General features: G+C 43.6%; 1 non-coding gene and 2 pseudogenes across 1 annotated transcript; all 3 read right to left on the reverse strand.

Annotated features, from left to right (window-relative positions):
* Positions 1-1,593: 1,593 nt before the first annotated feature.
* Positions 1,594-5,106, reverse strand: LOC113564687 (annotated as a pseudogene).
* Positions 5,107-8,251: 3,145 nt separating this feature from the next.
* Positions 8,252-14,931, reverse strand: LOC113564686 (annotated as a pseudogene).
* A 388-nt stretch (positions 14,932-15,319) lies between these two features.
* Positions 15,320-15,498, reverse strand: LOC113564685. The gene has a single exon (XR_003408242.1). It is a non-coding gene; the product is annotated as a 5.8S ribosomal RNA (ribosomal RNA).
* Positions 15,499-15,715: the final 217 nt, after the last annotated feature.

The raw sequence follows: 15,715 nt of genomic DNA on the forward strand, positions 1-15,715 counted from the left end.
ACGCATCCGCGTTCTCTTGGCTTGACCGCCACCATACACCTGCAGCTGCACCCTCCGCACAGGCCTCTTCAGGTATTTGGTGGCGTTCCATATGTTGTGCCAGGCTCCAGTTCTACTAGGTACTCCTCGAGCGCCTTGCTTCTCGAGTCATGAAGCATCTGTTTGAGCAGCTTACAGGCTCTGTTGTAGGCCCTCTTATCAGATGGAGCTCTGCTAGACTGCCAGACTCTCCTCAGCCTCCTTTTCTCAGATCCCATCGACGCCAGTTCAGTCGATCATAGATGGTTGTCCCTGCGGGCCACTTGGAGTCTCCCACTGTTGGTACGAGGTGTGGGTGTGGCCAACTTTTCCGCCTGCTGGATTTTGCCAGTAAGGCTAGCACGGCATCGTCTATGTCTCCTCCAGTGCTGATAGCCGGATGTGGGTCAACGTTTTCTTCAAGCTAGCTTTTAAACGCAGTTGTGACGGTATTTCGCCTGATCAGTTTGGTGCCTCCGGGAGTCCTTAGGGAGGCGGTCCTAAGTAGTATCCTGACCATCAGAGCACAGCTCGTAGCACCCAACTGTAGATACCTTCGCCGGGTCGATGCCTCTACTGATGCCTAGATCAAGGAGGTCCGGTATTTTGTTAGGGTCACTCGGCCAGAATGTCGGCTCTTCCGTTGTGTGCAGATTGCAGCCCAACTCTCTGACGCACCTCAGCAGAGTGCTGCCCTTGGGGTTGACAATCCCCACCATGTGTGCTTGGCATTAAAGTCTCCGCCAATAAGAAATTTGGGACCCAAGTTTTTCAGCTGCAATGACAACTCGGGATGGTTAATTGTATAACGCGGGGCAAGTATGCTGCCACGATACAAATTTTACCCCAATTTGTCAGCAGCTGAATCCTGGCGCATTGCATCCAGTCCAGCTGCACCGGCTCCATCTCCTCGTACAGTAATCCACTTCGCACGATTACTGTGGCTCCACCTCTGATCCTGTCCGCCGGGTGCAAGGCGTTGACCACTTCGTAGCCAGGGATTTTGAAGTGAGCCCTCGTTGTAAAGTGGGTCTCGCTGACCAGCATCACATCCACCTGGTTGGTTTTGAGTTCTTGTTCCTCGCCACCTGCTGGCGCTTTTTGGGACTGATTGACGCCCTCTGGCGGAGAAATTTTTAACTATAGGGTTAAAGGCGCCACTTATGGCGAAACTGGTTGTGGTTATCGGATTCAGTTTAGCCAGTACACAGAACAGATGTTCCACCAGCTGAGTAGGCGACGACTGGTGACACCAGTCAGCTGATTTGCTAGCTACGTGCATTTCTGCAAATAAGTTAAATACCATCTGCAGCCAAAGGACACGTTGCATAAACTTGCGTTCGTGTATCACACGCACTCCAGGACTTGGCCCAACTGTCTGTACGTTTTTAAAGAATCCAGGCTAACTTTTCACAGCGAAAATCACTCAGAACTTTATTCGTAGGCACGTCAGCACTCGCAGAGAGTTGTCAAAAAACTCCACTAAGGATGGAGGTATGGAATGCTTCTTCCCATTATAAGTACATCATGAGTACTTGAATATTTTATATCGAATTATCAAGCAAAGGATAAGCTTCAGTGGGTCGCAGTAGGGTATTAGTAGGGTCATTAGTAGGGTAAAACTAACCTGTCACACGACGGTCTAAACCCAGCTCACGTGAATTTTGCTTCAGAATGATCACTATAAACGGCGGCCAAGTTATCCCTATGGTAACTTTTCTGACACCTCTTGTTAAAAACTCTTTAAATCAAAAGGATCGATAGGCCGAGCTTTTGCTGTCACTGTGTGTACTGAACACCGAGATCAAGTCAGCATTTGCCCTTTTGCTCTATGTGTGGTTTCCAGTCCGCATTGAGCTGGCCTTGGGACACCTCCGTTATTATTTGAGAGATGTACCGCCCCAGTCAAACTCCCTACCTGGCAATGTCCTTGAATTGAATTAACAAGCTCGTAATACTTTGATAAAGAAGCTTGCATCAAAACCCAATACCATAAGATATAATAATTATATCCGTATAATGGCTAGGAAATGTTACAAGTTCCATTTAATCAAGTAAGTAAGGAAACAATAGGAGTAGTGGTATTTCATTGACGATACCAAACCGAGGTCTAATATCTCCCACTTATTCTACACCTCTTATGTCTCCTTACACTACCAGATTAGAGTCAAGCTCAAAAGGGTCTTCTTTCCCCGCTAATTATTCCAAGCCTTTTCCCTTGGCTGTGGTTTCGCTAGATAGTAGATAGGGACAGTGTATGAATCGGATCCCTCCGAACTTGTTTTACGTGGCGTGTTCCACATTGAAGGGATTACAACCACGGCACCCTATACACCCACAAGTGAGCATATGATGCATATGATACGCTAGACAAAACGTCCCGGTCTTGAAGCTATAGCTATGTACATAGCAACCACCCCGGTAGCAATTCGAGTGCTTGCTTGCCGGGCACGCCCGCTAACCACACGGTGAAGCGTCAGGCTAAGTGCCCCCTCTTCTGCGGAACGCCAACTCAGCGAACACAGCCAGCCGTTGGTTTCTCTCCCGATCCTCCAGGATTCTTTCAAATGTCCAGTCTAAGGGGCAGGCGCACAACACGTGCACCCAATCCTCGTATGGATCACCACATGCGCAAGCAGTGGTATCGCTGAGGGCAAGAAAGACGCCATCAACGAGAAACCAAGATTGGGATCCCGATAGAGAAGGGTGACGTCCGGGATGAACTTGTGCGTCACCCGTCCTGGTTCGCTGTCGTCATCCCATCTGCTTTGCCAACTCAGTAGCAAGCATTCCTATAGGCGAATCTCTTTTTGCTCCCGGCTTAGACGCGCAATGTCCTCGCCATAGAGCCAGTCGTTCTCCTCCAGCGGGTATCCACGCTTCACCGTGTATTTGACCGCTAATTTCTTAGCGGCCAAGTCAAGCTCTGCATACCGATAGACATCCAAGGAGGATCAGTCTATGGCAGGAGGACAGTCGTCTCTTGGCAGCTACCTGTGCGGCGGTGTCATACCGTGGATTTACACCAAAAATGACCGTATTAATGGGAGCTCGTAGAAAACACGTCCGTCACTGACAGTAAGTAGATTGGGACAGTAGGAATCTCGTTAATCCATTAATGCGCTTACTTGAATTTTTCACTTTGACATTCAGAGCACTGGGCAAAAATCACATTGTGTCAACACCCGCTAGGGCCATCTTTGTTTTAATTAGACAGTCGGATTCCCCAAGTCCGTGCCAGTTCTGAATTGATTGTTAATTGATAATCGTTATAATTAATAAGAACTAACTGGCTTAACCCAAATAGTATTCTTAAAAATTTTAGCAAGAACGCTCCAAAATTGGCTACGTAACTAAACTATCCGGGGAACAAGTAACTAACATATTATAAATGCTAGAAACTCTATTTACCCAGAACGAGCACATAAACCATGTTATTGTTTCCCAATCAAGCCCGACTATCTCAATCTTCAGAGCCAATCCTTATCCCGAAGTTACGGATCTAATTTGTCGACTTCCCTTACCTACATAATTCTATCGACTAGAGACTCTTCACCTTGGAGACCAGCTGCGGATATTGGTACGGCCTGTTGAGAAGTTTGCGTGTCCCCACCATAAATTTTCAAGGTGCGAGGAGAAAATATCGACACAACAGTATATGTCATGCTCTTCTAGCCCATCTACCATATCTCTCTGCGAAAGACTTCCATGGTAGTACGGCTATAAAACAGAAAAGAAAACTCTTCCGATATCTCTCGACGGCTTCTTTATGGTCGTTCCTGTTGCCAGGATGAGCACGAGGCCCATATTTAATAACAAACGGATACTCAACAGGTTACGGAATGGGAACCATATTCCCTTTCGTTCAAAATTATTCAAGTGTATTATTTTCGCTTTGTTTATATAATTTGGCATTTTTGTTTTACTTGAAAATTATCGGCTTTCGCCTTGAACTTATGACCGACTAACTCGTGATCAACCACTATTCACACGAAACCCTTCTCCACTTCAGTCCTCCAATGTCTCATTCGATTATTTGCTACTACCACCTTACGCCAAACACTTCTACGCATACCATTGTACCTTCCTACTCACTAAAGTTTCAAAATTTATATCACAAGTAATATAAATCATCTACTTTAGCGGTAATGTATAGGTATACAACTTAAGCGCCATCCATTTTAATGGCTAGTTGCTTCCACACTCCTTAGCGGATTTCGACTTCCATGATCAACGGTCTTCCGTTTTAAGCAACCAAAGCCTTTCATGGTATCTGCATGAGTTGTTAATTTGGGCACCGTAACATTACGTTTGGTTTATCCCACAGCGCCAGTTCTGCTTACCAAAAGTGGCGCACTGGGCACATTATATCATAACCTTGAACTTCATATCAAGAAAGTTAACGTTCTTACCCATAAAGTTTGAGAATAGGTTAAGATCGTTTCGAACCTAAGGCCTCTAATCATTCGCTTTACTAGATAAGATTATTTTATATAATATTAAAATGCACCACCTATCCTGGGGGAAACTTCGGAAGGAACCAGCTACTAGATGGTTCGATTGGTCTTTCGCCCCTATACTCAAATCTGACAATCGATTTGCACGTCAGAACTGTTTCGGTCTTCCATCAGGGTTTCCCCTGACTTTAACCTGATGAAGTATAGTTCACCATCTTTCGGGTCACAGCATATATGCTCAAGTAATATACATTATATTCAATAATTATAATATCTCTATTCAGTGTTCTTTTCAACTTTCCCTCACGGTACTTGTTTACTATCGGTCTAATGGTTATATTTAGTTTTAGATGGAGTTTACCACCCACTTAGTGCTGCACTATCAAGCAACACGACTCTTTGGAAACATCATCTAGTAATCATTAACTTTATACTGGCCTGGCACCCTCTATGCGTTAATTTCTCATACTAGTGACGCTCCATACACTACATCCCACATTTGCCATATAGACAAAGGGACTTAGTGCTGAACTGTTTTCTTTTCGCTCGCCGCTACTAAGAAAATCCTTTCTTTTCCTCCCCTAATTAATATGCTTAAATTCAAGGGGTAGTCCCATATGTCCTGCAGTTCACACGATGACGCACAGTTTGCTGGGTTCTTCATCGACCCATGAGCCGAGTGATCCACCGCTTAGAGTTTTATAATTCATTCAAAGAAATAAAAAAAATTATATAAAACATTAACCTGATGGGTACCAGGTACAACATTGTATATTTTAGGTTGTTGCATTAGCCAACGTATGCTCATAACTAAAAATACATATTCGCAACGCGTGTATAATATGGTCCATATACACACAAATTTCACCATTTTATAAATTATTTTAACAAATTATTTTGATAACCATAATTTTAAAGTTTTAATTCGATTTCCATTTTCGAATTTGATATCTTCGATCTCCAATATACGAAGTTTTATTTTTACATTTTAAAACCACATATATATAATATTTTTTTTTCTTGTGCCCGCCATTACTCAGCATTTTGTAATGTTAAAATCCTATGAGGTTGCCAAAGCCACATATAAATAAAAACCCATTTTCATTTTAATTTGCTTTTGTAATCTGGTAAATTTGATAAACTGGTAATATAAATTTGGTAAATTTTTTTATTTTGTAATTTGGTAAGTAATTTTGGTAAATTCAAAATGCATTTGTATTATAACACATTTTTATTAACGGTAAGGATTTTATACAATAATGATCCTTCCGAAGGTTCACCTATGGAAATACCTTAAAATGTTGCCACCCCCCGTTCCCAGTTGTTGGCTAACATTTACAACAGTTGCTTCTCACTAGGGTACTTCCCGAGAACATGGAAACGTGCAGAAGTCATACTCATCCTCAAACCTGGAAAACCTGAAACCAATCTTGCCTCTTATAGACCAATTAGTCTGCTGGCAATCCTCTTCAAAATACTATTTAATTTCCTTATATTATTCAATAAATATACGGATATTTCATATATTTTTCTTTATATATAATTATATACATTTATCTTTTATTTATATGATAGGGACAATATCATATGCGTCTTGGCAACTTAACTTGATTTCTTTAAGTTCTTTATTTCTATAATATGATAGGGACCATATCATATGCGTCACTAAATTGATTTTTTTTTTGTTTTTGCATTACAGTATTTTTATTTACATCTGCCCAGGAGGGCAATCAATTAAATTTTGCGGTACGTTGGCGGTTATGTAGATTCCCTAGGCAATCTTATATTTGTTAGCTAGGGTCATCAGAGGGTTCCTTTAGGGAATCCGGAAAGATAGGTCACGTAGATGGTTTCTTCGGAGTCTTCTGCGCTGTAGGCTGTTGTCAAGGAGGTTGATTGCAAGTTGGTTCTGGTGGTTCTCCAGCTTCTCCAGGTGCCTCCTGCTAGCTTTCCTGGATTCCTCGGCGACACTTTGCAGTTTGAGGTCCCTTTTGATTGTTGTGTTCCTCACGTAGTAAGGACAGTTGAGGATAAATCTTAGAATGCGGCATTCTGCTCTCTGTAGTTTTTGGATATTTGTAGGGGAGGCAGTGCCCCACAGCTTAATGCCGTATGTCCAAGCCGGCTTTATGATGGCTTTGTAGAGCAGTAGTTTGTGTCCAGTGGGTAGCGTGCTTCGTCTGCCCAGGAGCCAGGTCATGGGGCGGCATTTGTGCCTCATGAGATTTACTTTTTCCCCTATGTGGGAAAGGGTTAGTCCCAGGTACTTGGCCTTCGCATTGGACGGTATATTGGTGCCGTTGATGTGGACGGGTGGACAGTTCCCTGTTCTGAGTGTAAACGTGACGTAGGTGGATTTGTCAGCGTTTATGGTGATGTTCAACCTTTTAAGCCATGACTGAATCGTGTGCAGCTCGTGTTGAAGCCCTTGCTCTGCCAAATCAGGAGTTGCGTCAGAGCACTGGAGCGCTGTGTCGTCCGCGTAGGTGCATGTCAATATTCTTCATATACTGGCATATCTGAGCTGAATATGTTGTACAGCACAGGACCGAGTACGCTGCCCTGGGGTACTCCGGCTCTCACCACGTGTTGGGGTGATTTGGAGTTACTGCTCGGTAACGATTGCTTCAGGCCGAGGTGCCACACCCTGTCGAAAGCCTGCCTTACATCCAGAAAGACAGCTGCGCAATATTTATTGTTTTCGTAGTCATCCAAGATTCTGGAGACGACCCTCCGCACAGGCCTCTTCAGGTATTTGGTGGTGTTCCAGATGTTGTGCTCAGCATTGCCAGGCTCCAGTTCTACTAGGTACTCCTCGAGCGCCTTGCTTCTCGAGTCATGAAGCATCTGTTTGAGCAGCTTACAGGCTCTGTTGTAGGCCCTCTTGTCAGACGGAGGTCTGTTAGACTGCCAGACTCTCCTCAACCTCCTTTTCTCCGATACCATCGACGCCAGTTCAGTCGACCATAAATGTTTGTCCCTGCGGGCCACTTGGAGTCTCCCACTGTTGGTACGAGGTGTGGTTGTGGCCAACCTTGCCGCCTGGTGGATTTTGCCAGTAAGGCTAGCAACGGCATCGTCTATGTCTCCTCCAGTGCTGATAGCCGGATGTGGGTCAACGTTTTCTTCAAGCCAGCTTTTAAACACAGTTGTGTCGGTATTTCGCCTGATCAGGTTGGTGACTCCGGAAGTCCTTAGGAAGGAGGCCCTAAGTAGTAGTATCCTGACCATGCTGTGGTCAGAGCACAGCTCGTAGCACCCAACTGTAGATACTTTCGCCGGGTCGATGCCTCTACTGATGCCTAGATCATGGAGGTCCGGTATTTTGCCCAGTATGGCTCTCCCGTTGTGTTCAGATTGCAGCCCAACTCTCAGCAGAGTGCTGCCCTTGAGGCTGACAATCCTGGAGCCCCACCATGTGTGCTTGGCGTTAAAGTCTCCGCCAATAAGAAATTTGGGACCCAAGTTTTTCAGCTGCATAGATAACTCGGGATGGCTATTTGTGTAACGCGGGGGCAATATCATATGCGTCACTAAATTGATGACAAAGCATTGGCAACTTGACTTGATTTCTTTAAGTTCTTTAGTTCTTTAATATGATAGGGATATTATCATATGCGTCTTGGAAACTTGACTTGATTTCTTTAAGTTCTTTATTTCTTTAATATGAAAGGGACAATATCATATGCGTCACTAAATTGATGACGGGCATTTGGCTACTCTGGGCACTCTGGGCACCCATTATAAGTACATGATAAGTACTTAGATATTTTATATCGAATCATCAAGCAAAGGATAAGCTTCAGTGGATGTCAGTATGGCAGCTGCTCAACCACTTACAACACCTTGCCTGTTACAAAAGTTGTTTGCAATTGATTCTAGGCTTTCAGGTGATCGAAGATCCTCCCATTTACTATGTTACAAATTACATTGTCATCACATCCATTGTCGTTTATAAAGTAAATTATAAACTTTAAATGGTTTAGAAGCCATACAATGCTAATTGCCCCTTATTTATCATTGCAGTCCAGCACGGATACGACCTTAGAGGCGTTCAGGCATAATTCAACAGACGTAGCGTCATACCACTGTTCGCTCATACAAGTATTGTGTCATTGGTCCGTACCTGCGGTTCCTTTCGTACTACGCCTGAATGTTGTCGCAACAACGTTTTGTCATTAGTAGGTAACCTGTCTCACGACGGTCTAAAGCCAGCTCACGTTCCCTTGCATGGGTGAACAATCCAACGCTTGGTGAATTAGAAGAGATTACATGAGCGCTATGAACGACATCAAAAGCGACGTCGCTATGAAAGCTTGGCCGCCACAAGCCATTTATCCCTATGGTAACTTTTCTGACACCTCTTGTTAAAAACTCTTTAAACCAAAAGTATCGATAGGCCGAGCTTTTGCTGTCCCTGTGTGTACTGAACACCGAGATCAAGTCAGCATTTTTCCTTTTGCTCATTGTGTGGTTTTTGTCCGCACTGAGCTGGCCTTGGGACACCTCCGTTATTATTTGAGAGATGTACCGCCCCAGTCAAACTCCCTACCTGGCAATGTCCTTGAATTGGATCATACCTGAGTAATTGGAGTTATACCAAATTTTCAAATCAAAACTACATAAATGCATCGTTTTATTAAAGAATTTGTTTGCGATTATATAACAAGCTCGTGATACTTTGATAAAGAAGCTTGCATCAAAACCCAATACCATAAGATATAATAAATATATCCGTATAATGGCTAGGAAATGATACACGTTCCATTTAATCAAGTAAGTAAGGAAACAATAAGAGCAGTGGTATTTCATTGACGATACCAAACCGAGGTCTAATATCTCCCACTTATTCTACACCTCTTATGTCTCCTTACACTGCCAGATTAGAGTCAAGCTCAAAAGGGTCTTCTTTTCCCGCTAATTATTCCAAGCCCTTTCCCTTGGATGTGGTTTCGCTAGATAGTAGATAGGGACAGTGTATGAATCGGATCCCTCCGAACTTGTTTTTCGTGGCGTATTCCACATTGAAGAGATTACAACCACGGCACCCTATACACCCACAAGTGAGCATATGATGTGTCCAGATACGCTAGACAAAACGTCCCGGTCTGGAAGCTATAGCTATGTACATAGCAACCACCCCGGTAGCAATTCGAGTGCTTGCTTGCCGGGCAACCACACGCCCGCTAACCACACGGCGAAGCGTCAGGCTAAGTACCCCCTCTTCTGCGGAGACGTTGGGTTCTCTCCCGATCCTCCAGGATTCTTTCAAATGTCCAGTCCTCGCCAACGCGCTGCACTCAAAGTCCATCGAGGTCTCGCAAATCTGCATATAGGGGGCAGGCGCACAACACGTGCTCCCAATTCTCGTATGGATCACCACATGCGCAAGCAGTGGTATCGCTGAGGGCTCTCCCATGCAGAAATGCGTTGAACGACCCGTGCCCAGTGAGCAAGAAAGACGCCATCATCGAGAAACTAAAATTTGGATCCCGATAGACAAGGGTGACGTCCGGGATGAACCTGTGCGTCATCCCATCTGCTTTGCCAACTCAATAGCAAGCATTCCTCTAGGCGAATCTCTTTTGCTCCCGGCTTAGACGCGCAATGTACTCGCCATAGAGCCAGTCGTTCTCCTCCAGCGGGTATCCACGCTTCAGCTTGTAATTGACCGCTAATTTCTTAGCGGCCAAGTCAAGCGGGGGGCTCCAGCAAGAACCTGCAGTGCCGCGGTGGACACTGTTTGGCATACCGATAGACATCCAAGCAGGATCAGTCTATGGCACGCGGACAGTCGCCTCCTGGCAGCTACCTGTGCGGCGGTGTCATACCATACCGAGGCACCTAACAGCACACAAGGTGCCATGAGTCCCGCATATATGGTCCGCCTGGCTCGAGGACTGAAGCCCCAGTCGACTCGTAGCACACGCACCAATACTCCAACGACTCCGGTCATCCGCTGGCGAAGATAATGTGCGTGAGGACTTTCATTCCTTCACTGACCGTGATGCCAAGGTACCAACAGCTACGCACATACGGCAGGTTCTCTCCAGCGAATCTTACCGTGGGCGCACGTCTCAAGGCACCTTTGAGCAGCATTATTACCGTCTTGCTGGTCGAAACGGCAACGCCTATTTCCGCTCCCCACGTTTCAACGATGGACATCAGTTGCGCTCCTTTTTCCTCTAGCACGGCTCGGGAATTTCCCTCGATGAGAGGCAGGCAATACGGCTCGAGGCGCTGAAGCAGTACGTCCATCAGCATGTCCCAAATAAATGGGCAGCTGATTGACCCCTGTGGGCAACTTCTAGTTACCGGAACATTCACTGCACCGGAACTGCTTCGAATTACTGCTCTTCGGCCGGCAAAAAAGCTCTGCCACAAGCTTATTTCCCGGCATCCCAAGTCGGCTAGTCGGCGCAGTACAGCACTCCTTTCGACGTCGTCAAATGCTCCTTTAAAGTCCACGAATGTGCCGAGCACGTATTGCGCTGGACTGGCGGCAACACTGCTCTTCACGTGTCTCCAAGCATCCTCCACACAACGTCCTTAGCGAAATCCGAACTGCCATCTGCAGCCTTCCGGAAGAACTTCTCTTACACGATTCACCATGATTGCCTCAAGCAACTTGCCAAAAACTGGCAGTAAGCAAATTCCCCTATATGAGGAGGGCTCACACTTGTCCTTCTCGGGTCCCTTGAGTAGCGCCTCTACGATCGGACTGCGCCCGATCGGATGCATCGGAAGTACAACGCTGCCAGGTGCTGAGGTACGGCGCGCCAGACTGCCTTGCAAATAGTGCCATTGATGCCGTCCAAGCCAGGCGAACGCCTGCTCTTCAGTCGGGCAACACAGACATCAATCTTGAGTGTTTCAAGGGCCGGTGGGTCTTCCTCCACGATGGCAGTCGGTGCTTCGGACTCCGCAACTGGGAAAAAGTTGCGAAGGAGCACTCGTGCACAATCACCCCAATCAGTGATCAACTCGCCATTCACGCGGAGGCACCCAATCTCCGTGCACTTTAGAGCGGCGGCTCTTGCCTCCAGCATCCACTCAGACAGCAGCTCACCCCGACTGTAGTTAGCTTGCCCCTCGACATGCCGAGAGAGTTTGGCAAACCACATGGGGGACACTACATTCGCGTCAAGGCCCAGTATTGCAGGGGTTCTGATAGCCTGTAGCAGGATCGCATCCATGTACCGAAGGTAAGGTTCCAAAGGTACATCTAATTGGCAGTAAGCTGAACAATGGGAACCCCATTCGCCGCCACGGCAACCAGCTTCGCCTGCGTTGGCGCCGAGCTCTTCGAAGTCAGTAGGCTTCTATGCCTGCGACGCGTAGACTTCTTCGACGCACTGCTGGCGCTCATGGCGCTCGCACTGCTGTCGCTCTCCATCGGACTTACCCGATAAAAGTAGCTCCTCCTTTTGTCGAGTCCAGCAACTTTGGCTTGCTGACAGAGGCTGGTTGCTATGACGCACTGGCTCCACCTATTAACAGTGGCGCCACCAATTGCTCGGTATGGCAGCACTAAAATGTTCCAATTCATACATACATACATAATGTTCCAATAGCAAAGTTCGGAACCGATCAGCTGGTGCTGAGAAAATCCCACACGAAAAGGGCTAACGCCTCTTTCGCAGAGAAATTCCAGAAATTTCTCGGAAATTTTCGATTGAAAATTGTTGATTTCCGCGACACGCGATGTACTTTCGCTCACAAATTTTTCAACTTATGTTCGCGACACCTTCACACACACTTTAATCCGTTTTTCAAAGTATAAATCCGCGGATTTACTCAAAAAACGACCGTATTAATGGGAGCTCGTAGAAAACACGTCCGTCACTGACAGTAAGTAGATAGGGACGGTAGGAATCTCGTTAATCCATTCAAGCGCGTCACTAATTAGACGACGAGGCATTTGGCTACCTTAAGAGAGTCATAGTTACTCCCGCCGTTGACCAGCGCTTACTTGAATTTTTTCACTTTGACATTCAGAGCACTGGGCAGAAATCACATTGTGTCAACACCCGCTAGGGCCATCTTTGTTTTAATTAGACAGTCCAATTCCCCAAGTCCGTGCCAGTTCTGAATTGATTGTTAATTTATAATCGTTATAATTAATAAGAACTAATTGGTTTAACTTAAATAGTATTCTTAAAAATTTTAGCAAGAAAGTTCCACAATTGGCTACGTAACTAAACTATCCGGGGAACAAGTAACTAACATAAATGCTAGAAACTCTATTTACCCAGAACGAGCACATAAACCATGTTATTGTTTCCCAATCAAGCCCGACTATCTCAATCTTCAGAGCCAATCCTTATCCCGAAGTTACGGATCTAATTTGTCGACTTCCCTTACCTACATAATTCTATCGACTAGAGACTCTTCACCTTGGAGACCAGCTGCGGATATTGGTACGGCCTGTTGAGAAGTTTGCGTGTCCCCACCATAAATTTTCAAGGTGCGAGGAGAAAATATCGACACAACAGTATATGTCATGCTCTTCTAGCCCATCTACCATATCTCTCTGCGAAAGACTTTCATGGTAGTACGGCTATAAAACAGAAAAGAAAACTCTTCCGATATCTCTCGACGGCTTCTTTATGGTCGTTCCTGTTGCCATATGGCCCATATTTAATAACAAACGGATACTAACCAGGTTACGGAATTGGAACCGTATTTCCTTTCGTTAAAAATTATTCAAGTGTATTATTTTCGCTTTGTTTATATAACTTAGCATTTTTGTTTTACTTAAAATTTTCGGGTTTCGCCTTGAACTTAGGACCGACTAACTCGTGATCAACCACTGTTCACACGAAACCCTTCTCCACTTCAGTCCTCAAAGGTCTCAGCCGATTATTTGCTACTACCACCAAGATCGCCAAAAACTTCTACGCATACCATTGTAGCTTCCTACTCACTAAAGTTTCAAAATTTATATCACAAGTAATATAAATCATCTACTTAACTTACATCTTACTTTACTTAAGCGCCATCCATTTTAAGGGCTAGTTGCTTTGGCAGGTGAGTTGTTACATACTGCTTAGCGGATTTCGCCTTCCATGATCACCGTCCTGCTGTTTTAAGCAACCAACGCCTTTCATGGTATCTGCATGAGTTGTTAATTTGGGTACCGTAACATTACGTTTGGTTCATCCCACAGCGCCAGTTCTGCTTACCAAAAGTGGCCCACTTGGCACATTATATCATAACCTTGAACTTCATATCAAGAAAGTTAAGGTTCTTACCCATTTAAAGTTTGAGAATAGGTTAAGATCGTTTCGACCCTAAGGCCTCTAATCATTCGGTGTACCAGATAAGATTATTTTATATAATATTAAAATGCACCAGCTATCCTGAGGGAAACTTCGGAAGGAACCAGCTACTAGATGGTTCGATTGGTCTTTCGCCCCTATACTCAATTCTGACAATCGATTTGCACGTCAGAACTGTTTCGGTCTTCCATCAGGGTTTCCCCTGACTTCAACCTGATCAAATATAGTTCACCATCTTTCGGGTCACAGCATATATGCTCAAGGTACGTTCCAGTTAGAGGAATAAATAATATAAATATACATTATACATAACTATATAGAACGCCCCGGGATTGTGTTAATTAGCTATAAATAGTTAAAAAGCTAATCCCATTATTAGTCAAGTTAATTACGCTATTAGGTTTATTTCCCAATAACTTGCACATATGTTAGACTCCTTGGTCCGTGTTTCAAGACGGGTCCCGAAGGTATCCTGAATCTTTCGACTTGTTAATCATACAAGTGCATATAATAAACACAAAAATTAATGATAATTATGCCATTATATAATTCCGAAAAATTTACGCACTGTACTCATATTAATCTTTAAGCACTTTATCAAATTAATAACATTTATTCTGTGTTAAAATGCAAGCAATTTAATTGGATGATAAATTTGGTATATGCTAATAGATTACAATGTCCTTATATGGAAAAAATGCACACTATCCTCATAATATTATTTAAATATTACAATTTTAATGATGAATTTTCCATAACGGATATTCAGGTTCAACGCGCTTAACCTCTAAGCAGTTTCACGTACTGTTTAACTCTCTATTCAGAGTTCTTTTTAACTTTCCCTCACGGTACTTATTTACTATCGGAGTTTACCACCCACTTAGTTCTGCACTATCAAGCAACACAACTCTTTGGAAACATCATCTAGTAATCATTAACGTTATACGGGCCTGGCACCCTCTATGGGTAAATGGCCTCATTTAAGAAGGACTTAAATCGTTAATTTCTCATACTAGAATTCACTGCATCTCACATTTGCCATATAGACAAAGTGACTTAGTGCTGAACTGTTTTTTTTTTTCGCTCGCCGCTACTAAGGAAATCCTTGTTAGTTTCTTTCCTCCCCTAATTAATATGCTTAAATTCAGGGGGTAGTCCCATATGCGTTGAGGTTGTATATAACTTTTTCTTGCCATTAATTCTTTATATATAATGATGAAAACATTTTATTGAAGTCGTTATAAAATTTCCATTATTTCTTGTAGCAAAGTGTTTTCCATTAAACGAACCAACGAAGAATAAAACATAACCAAGTTTTTTATATTTCCGAATCATTAATAAGAGACAATTCTAGATGAAAAATAATTCAATTTTTTATGCTAGACATTTCTCAGTATTACTTGATCGAAAAAGAAAATATTTCTCTTCGTTTTTCACATCCAAATGTGAGATAATGTTTTTCATATATATTTTTTAATATTATGAATAACAAAATTATTATTTTATCCAATAATATACCAGATGCTTATAAAATTTATAAACAAATTTATTAGCATAGTCTTACAACCCTCAACCATATGTAGTCCAAGCAGCTCTATAAAATTAATTAAAGTACATAACAGCATGGACTGCGATATGCGTTCAAAATGTCAATGTTCATGTGTCCTGCAGTTCACACGATGACGCACAGTTTGCTGCGTTCTTCATCGACCCATGAGCCGAGTGATCCACCGCTTAGAGTTTTATAATTCATTTTTATATAATGTCAATTTTTTTTTTATTGAAAGATATGCCATTATGCCATTTTACTGGCATATATCAATTCCTTCAATAAATGTATTTTTATACCTAAAATAAATGCTGCGAAATGTCTGTTTCATATAAGCATTATGTATCATATAATCGGGTTATTTACGGTTAATATTTAACTATGTTTGGGCGAAAGAAATTAAAAATACA

This window comes from Drosophila erecta, unplaced genomic scaffold (assembly GCF_003286155.1).
Source record: "Drosophila erecta strain 14021-0224.00,06,07 unplaced genomic scaffold, DereRS2 tig00000321-arrow-arrow-pilon, whole genome shotgun sequence".
Taxonomy (NCBI): Eukaryota; Metazoa; Arthropoda; class Insecta; order Diptera; family Drosophilidae; genus Drosophila; species Drosophila erecta.